At 46.4% G+C, this 7,920-nt stretch overlaps 1 pseudogene; it reads right to left on the bottom strand.

Moving 5' to 3' along the window:
• Positions 1 to 3,066: 3,066 nt before the first annotated feature.
• On the bottom strand, positions 3,067 to 7,638 carry LOC124662647 (annotated as a pseudogene).
• Between the last annotated feature and the right edge of the window lie 282 nt (positions 7,639 to 7,920).

Genomic DNA, 7,920 nt, shown 5'->3' with positions numbered 1-7,920 from the left:
ACGTACTACATTCAAGCTGATGTGAGCACCAAACGGGAAAACTATGAAAGCTTGCTGCCATACACGTTACCGCGAGAACCCTCGCTCGCGAAACCACCTCCTCTCCCCACCCCGTGCCGCCCAACCTCCTCTTCGCACCGTCCCCCCCCCCCTTCCCCTCGCCGCCGCCGGCAGTCTGAAGGCGGCGGCGGGGCTTCTACCCCCGGGCGATGACCCCTGCTCTAACAGCGGCGGAGACATGGAGTCGTGGTGGTTCCGGCGGCCGCGGCGTGGCGACGGTGTAGGAGGGGCTCCCCCTGCCCGAAGGTGTGGCCCATGTGGAGGTGCCGTCAGATCTAGGTGGCCAGAGCCTTGGACCTATGCGGGCTCGTCAACCTGATGCCATTGTTGTAGGGGCGTGGTGGCGCTTGGCGGCGTTGTCTGCGTGGCACCGAGGTGGTGCCGGCTGCGGCGGGCTTGGCGGTGGTGGTGCCAGTGGTGGTCTGCGCCCATCTCATATATCGGTGTTCCTCTCCTCTCGACGGTTGTGGCTCAGGCCGGTGGCTTTCATCTTTGCCTTGCATCTCCAATCAAGCTGTGGCATCTTCGTGATCATGGTGTTTGGTCGGGGTGAAAGCCCTGCTCAGCGGTGACCAGCTGAACACGGTGACGCCTGTGGGCATCGTTTCCTTCTTGGAGGCGTGTTCTTGGCCTTCACCATGCCTCCCCTCGGATGCCGGGGAAACCCTAGGTCCGGTGACCGGACCAGGCGACGACGGCACCACGGTGTCGTCATCTTCTTGAAGACGTTGTCTAGGCTACGCGGGGAGTGACCGATGCGACAATTGGAGTCTGAGGCTTTGATGGGCTACCGGTGTTGGCTGCAACCCTGGGCTTCTGCTTCCGAGGCGCAATGTACGGCATGGTGACACATCTTGTTTGGCGTCTTCCCGAGTCCGCCAGGATCCTGTCGCCTTCTTGACGACTCCTCTATAGGCATATGAGGAGATTACATTGGTCCGGGTTGCTTTCGAGTCGAGGTTGTGCTACGGTGTGTCTTGCTCGTGACGCCGGTCTGAAGTCATGTGCTCCTCTTCTCACCGTTTACCGTTCGTGGTGGGATGTGAGCAAGGTGAGTCGTTTATCATCGGGTTTGTAGTGGGTTTGTGGTTTGTTGCTTGGTGTTGTATCGTGGAGTAGAGTTGTGGTGTAGCTTCCTTGGAGGTGTATCGTGGAGTAGAGTTGTAGCCTTCTTAGCGTTGTACGGCCGTCTTTAACCTTTCTTTATATGATTGATACTCCATTCTCGAAAAAAAAGAAACGGGAAAACTATAGAGTGATCGAGCTGGCAGTTTCGGTAGCCGGAACGGCCAAGCGCTAGTGACTGATACGGTACTGGTACCCACCATTTTGTCCACCAGTGTGAGCTGTGGGTGGCTGGACACAATAGTATATCGCAGCAACATGTCATGTTCCTCTACATTTCTTCAGCGCATGTGACCCTGAGAGCAACACCCCTCCCAGAATTTGCAAACCTTCTTTAAGAGGTAACCACCAGTGAGTTAATGGCTCCCAGCAACAAACAGAATTTGCCCAAATGGATGATCTTGGTACAACTAGAGTATCCGTTAGGAACAGTGGTTACTGGTAGTGACCGTATACCAAATCTGAAACCAGGTTAGGCCTGCCATTTGGGGAAGCGCATTCGCCTTTCGCAGATAAGTTTTACTACTTCCTCAGTATCAATTAATTTGAATTGGAGGGAATACTCTTTTCTCTCTTCTTTCATTGAGAAGTAAACGAAGTGCTGTGTAGTTATTTCATAACATGGAAATCTTTTAGAATCTGGGAAACTATAAAGGTGAAGCGTTTAACTGTCGATACTTCCAAAATGATGTTCTTAATTGTTATCATCTTCCTTCTTAGTATCATTCTATACTGTACTCAAGAAAGGTTAGGAGACGGTCGCAGTTTTTGCATGAAAACACAGTAAAGTCGTTCCAACGTTTTGCTTATATTGGTCCGCTAGGGCAAGTACAATCAGCTTTCAGGTTTGCTGCATTTAATCGTAGCCGATACACGGTAATACTCCTACTTCTTCTGGTATTTAGTCCATCACATGTAACACGGGGGCCCTCTAAAAATTCACATCTGGTTGAGCATCAGGTATCTCATGGACCCTCAAAAAGGAAAAAAAAACAAGTATGTCTGATGGAAACCCCAAATTAACACCTAAATTACAGTAATTTCCATATGCATAATAAAATAGTGTATAACTAAGAGGTACTCCCTCCCGCCGAGAATAAGTAGTGCACTCACAACTTTTGCCGTAAATCAAACTTCAAAATAATTGGCCAATTATGTAAGAAATTAATAACATTTATGACACTAAGTTCCCTCTAGAAATGTAGTTTTGTAATATATCAATTTAATGTCATATATGTTGCTACTTTTATAAATACAGTTGGTCAATTTTTCTAAAAAAAGGTTTGATTGAGAACAAAATCTAGAAATCCAAGTATTTTTTGACAGAGTGACTGTCTGTATTAGCCCTTAGATCGTATAAAACTAAGAGAATGAATTAGTCTGGATGCGACCCAAAATTCCTCATACACATTAAAATCAAATACTAACTTCTCGGTTACATGTTTAAATAGGGAGAGTAAAAAAACATAAACAGTAGCTTTGAGAGCGGAGGGGCATCATGTACTCCCTCCGTTCTTTTTTAATTGACTCAAATTTAGTACAAAGTTGTACTAAATCTGAGTCAACTAAAAGAGACCGGAGGGAGTAGTTAGAATGCTAGACTTTGGAAGCCACCCATGGCCATGATTGTTTTGCTTCCTGCTGGGCTGCCGCCCGAAAGAAGGAAAGGCAAGAAGATTCAAGAAACAGTTCAACACATGACAGGATGCAGAAATCTAGGGAAACCGCATACGACACATCCAACTAAAATGCTCTTCCCGCACACACAACATGAAGGCGCACATCAAATTGTGCCACGATGCTGCAACATAGGGGCATAACTCTAATGTAGTTTTTTTTAAGAAATGCTTAAGGAATAATAACAAACCGTTCTTATCGATTTTAGGAAGCACAGCTAGGAATGAGCTCCTTCATAAGAGAGGGGCGAGTTATAGATATGTAGTCCAAGGTGTCAGTCGCCGTTATCTCTCCCAAATTACCATGAGTCTTGAGGAACTCGAGGCATACCTCTGTTAGTCCGTGACATTTGTGCCGATCAGCTAGAGCAAGAATAGTCATGACTGAGTGCACATCTATGTGATCGCACAGCTTCTCTTCGCATAGTACTTTGAGCCTTTGGAGATCGTATCTATCTGCCGCGGCAAGCAAGTCTTGCAGCCAAAGTGATTCTTTGGTTTCTCCTTCCTCCTCCACCATGTCTATCTCCATCTTGGGCAGCGAGTCGGTGTAAATAAAGCTAAGCAAAGCGCTAAACACATTTGCTTCCATTTGTTCAATATGGATGACAGATGTTGTTGTGCCCTCCTTCATTGGGCCAAAGAGTTCTGCCTTGAAGACCACGGAGCGGGCTGCGAGCACGCACCGGTGGGCTACAAACGTCTGGCTTCCAACCTTGAATGTCACGTCAGCACCCTCCTTGGACTGCAATAGCTCGGCCATATGTTGTTGTATGCTAGAAGGTGGCACCTCAATGAATAGATCGCTCGTGGTGACAATGGCGATGTCACATCTGATAACGAAAGAGTCATCCTTTAGATGGTCCGATTTCTCTAGTGAGTCTGTGCTGACGAATTTCGCATAACCGCAACAAGGCGTAAGACAATTGAAGCTTTGTGGCTTGGTGGCACGAGTATATGTCGACTTTTGCCTCTCGAGCATGCCGACGAAGCTAAATTTAAACCGCACCTTCAAATCCTTTTTAACATCTTCATCGGCAAGGTGAAGAAAGAGGGATATATGGCCGGCAGACTCCACGCCACTGCCGTTAGGATAGTAGCATACGCACCAACGATGACCTCCTACCATGAAAGGGGAGAGGTCATCTTGGTACCATTAGGTGTAGTTGCTTTAGAAAGCCGGTAGCCGCTAACCACGAGCAGGTGGTACCCGCTGGTCGCGGAGGCGTTGGTGGCGTGGCCGGCGGCCTTGCCATAGCGGACGATAGATACGCCGGTCAGTGTCATGGTAGATGGCGGGCAGAATATAACTGGAACCTGATCTGGAGCACGCTGCTAGAGGGTGAGTACTGCTGCGCTCGTCTTCCTTGCTCCTGCTTCCGATTTTCGGAAACTCTGTCGATGGTCCTGTACCTGTCACCGGAGTTCACGATCGGTAGACGACCAGCGGCTTTTTTCTGTTTCCTTGTTGCTTCCGTCGATGTTTGACACACAACCTGCCGGGTAGCGATGTATATATACGCACGAACAGGCAAGACCACAACGGATTCTAAACGGACACTGAAATACAATGCTACCAAAGCTACAAACACGCGTGTACAAACAGCTTTAACGTGAAAACTAGCCAGCCGGCCGGTCTCAATCAGGACACGGACAAATTATATTGCTTGGAACGGCATGATTACGGAGTTCGTTCACGCGGGGCTGAGTTAGAAAGAAAAGCTGCGGCTGATTTCGTCTAAGTCGTCCCTTCGTGAGCTTGAACCGGGGTACTACTTGTCAAGGGAGACGAGCAGAGTTTATTTTATTTTTTGATTGAAGTTTGTACAAGGAGATGAATATATGACCGATTAACCCGCAACCACAACATGAAGATGGCTGAAGTACTTCTGCAAATTGATGGCATGCGTCAATCTGGCAGCGGAACTGAACTGATGCAGAGTGGCATTTGAAGGGTAGTAGATGATCATTGCCACAGGGAATAATAGAAGGTACAGTACTACGATACTAATTCAACTTTTGTGTGTGTAACAAATGAATGAAGTGCCATAGTTGGTGATTGCCTGATTGGTACCGACAGCAATAGAAACTTCCTGTTCAGTTACATCAGTAAATGGGTTTCCCTAGATATTCTGAGATTAGTCGAAGTGAAAAGAAAATCATGATCATCCAATTGGCATGACTAATTAAATCTACATCTTAGCTTGACTGAATCTGAAAATAATTCAAGTCAAGGAGTTTGGATTAAAATCGCCGAACAGATACGATAGATATGTCCATCTAACTGTGTAGCAGTTCTAACCAAAACCGAATTTCAGAAAGTTGATGACATGCTCCGAATAATAGAACTAACAGTAGTACAAAATATTACTGATAATCCTAAAGGGAATCAGGATTGGCAATGATATATTTGAGAACTAAATGGCATCATCTAGCTACAAGCCACCCATCACCATGCCTTTCTCAATCTGAACTGCCACCTGATAGAAACAAGAAGAAAGTTCATGTTGTAACTGAATGAGCAAAGACAGTGCAATCATTATATCTATATAAATAAGGAAACTCAAATCAAGGAAAGATGCACACAATGCATCCAAGTTAAGTGTCTTTACAGCACATGATAAATGCACATCAAACGTCAGCAAGAAAAAACAAGACTGCAACCTAGAACATAGATTTCAGAGTATTATTTTCAAGGAGTATAATGAATTACTGACCTGTTTTTGCCACTTTTAGAAAGCAAGCTTGGCAATTAGCTCCTTTAGAAGAGAGGGACAGGTTCTAGTTATGTCCTCCAAGCCGTCAGCTGCTGTTATCGCTTTCAAATTAGCAGGAGTCTTGATGAAATCAAAGCATATGTCCTTCAATCCACGACAGTTGTGCTGCTCAGCTAGAGTAAGAATAGTAGTCACCGAGCTCATGTTGATATGTTCACACAACTTTTGTTCACATAGCACTTTCAGCCTTTGAAGATCGTATCTATCTGCTGCTGCAAGCAAGTGTTGCAGCCACAATGCCTCCTGGGCTTCTCCTTCCTTCTCCACCACATCTACCTCCATCCTAGGCATTGAGTCAGTGTAAATGAAGCTAAGCAAGGCGCTGAACACTTTTGCTTCCATGTCTTCTATACGTATGACACTTGCTATTTTTCCCTCCTTCATGGGGCCAAAGAGCTCTGCCTTGAAGACCATAGACCGAGCCGCAAGCAAGCACCGGTGGGCGACAAATGTCTCACCACCAACCTTGAATGTCACATCAGTGCCCTCCTTGGATAGGAGGAGGTTACTCAGATGTTGCTGTATGCTAGAGGGCGGTACCTTGATGGACATATCAACAATGGTGGCAATTGTGAGGTCACATCGAATGGTGAAACAGTCGTTCTTTAGATGATTTGATTTCTCAAGCTCGTCTCTTTTCATGAACTTCCTGTGACCCCAAGATGAATCAGTGCTGGAGTAGACTCTTGGCTTTATTGCACGAATATGTACTGAATCTTGCTTCTCAAGCTCATCGACGAAGCTAAATCTTTTCTGCACCTTCAGAGTCGTTGAGACGTTTTTATCAACAAGGACAAGAAAGAGAGATACATAGTCAGCACACAAGGAGCTGCAACCATTAGGATAGTAGCGAATACACCAACAATGGCCTCCTATCATGAAAGGTAGAGAGCTAATCACCGTGCCATTGGGTGCAGCGTCTTTGGTCCACGAGTAGCTGTTGACCACAAGAAGGTGGTACCCGCTAGGTGTGGCAGCACTGATGGAGTGGCCGATGACCCTGTCGTCGCCGACAAGAGACACACCGGCAAATGACATGGTAGATGGGCAATGTTTTTAACTGAATCCGACAGAATCAGACTATGTGCCGGATTGCCAGGTAGTGTAGCATCAATTAGCCATGGCGGTTGTCCGATCGTTCATGGTACCATTACTAAGAGAAGCAACTTCTTCAACCAATTACTTCAAACTGCAGCCTGTAATCTTCAAGAGCAAGTATCTCTAATAACAATGTTTCTGATGATTCAGTAACAAGTAGTGATCTCAGCAGAGTTGTCCTCGCGTGCAAACAGCAATCAACCAACGGTAATATGTCTATAAATTGTCTGCTGTAGCGTTGAAGACTGCAAAGATTATAGCATTATCTTCTTATGTCAGGTGTCAGCAACAAGAAGAATCCCAGCTGCAATCATCGGAACACACGAATACATTTAGTGCTAAGTTTACCAGATGTGTGCGTACTCAACATAAGAACATGCAAACCCTGCTAGCAATGGATGATAACGGTCAGGCTCACGTAGCTACCAGTGCCGGAGCTAAGAATCGACAAAGCCCCGGGTAAAGAATTAGGCTCCTACAATCATACAAGAAATTACCTCATATTAAGTCATAACAAAATTGCAGAATTGGTACAAATTCTGGAGCTATTTTAGTTCCTAAAGCATTTGGATGTGACTGTGAAGTACACATAAAATCTCTATGGTCTGTTAATTTAATGATAAGTTTAAACCAAAATGCATCAATTCAAGCTATAGCAGTTTTTTACCTACATTCAATTGAACTGACACAGTCAGAGACGGACTACTGAAGTGACCATACCCTGAAGGATGGAACCGCGCGGAGAGCCAGTGAGGGGCAGGCGATGCAGCGGCGGAGCGACCTGCTAGGACGAAGCGTCGATGGCCGATGTGTGATGAATCGCGGCAGTGAGGCGGGGGGAGATCGGCCAGCAAGAAGCGGCACAGCCGGCCAACGAGTTCTACGAGGTACCGAGACAGCTAGCTTGCGGGCGGCGGCGCAGAAAGCTCCAACAAGAGTGGCTATACCGGTACGCGGCTACGCGGCGAGCTCGAGGAGGCGGCGGCGCTAGTTCCACTAGCGAGTAGCGAGTTAGGGTTCTTCGACCGAGGCAACGAGAATTTTTCTGTTTTCTTTTCGGTCATGGATTTGTTCGAAACCCGCATTCCTTTGGTGCTCATATATCACGCTTTTACAGCCGCGTTCTAAAATCATCCCCAAATAATGTCGGATCAAGTTTTTGGAACGCCTTTTCTTCATACTAG

This window comes from Lolium rigidum, chromosome 6 (genome assembly GCF_022539505.1).
Source record: "Lolium rigidum isolate FL_2022 chromosome 6, APGP_CSIRO_Lrig_0.1, whole genome shotgun sequence".
Classification (NCBI taxonomy): Eukaryota; Viridiplantae; Streptophyta; class Magnoliopsida; order Poales; family Poaceae; genus Lolium; species Lolium rigidum.
The sequence above is the reverse complement of the archived record's forward strand: the minus strand, read 5'-3'. Positions and strand labels throughout refer to the sequence as shown.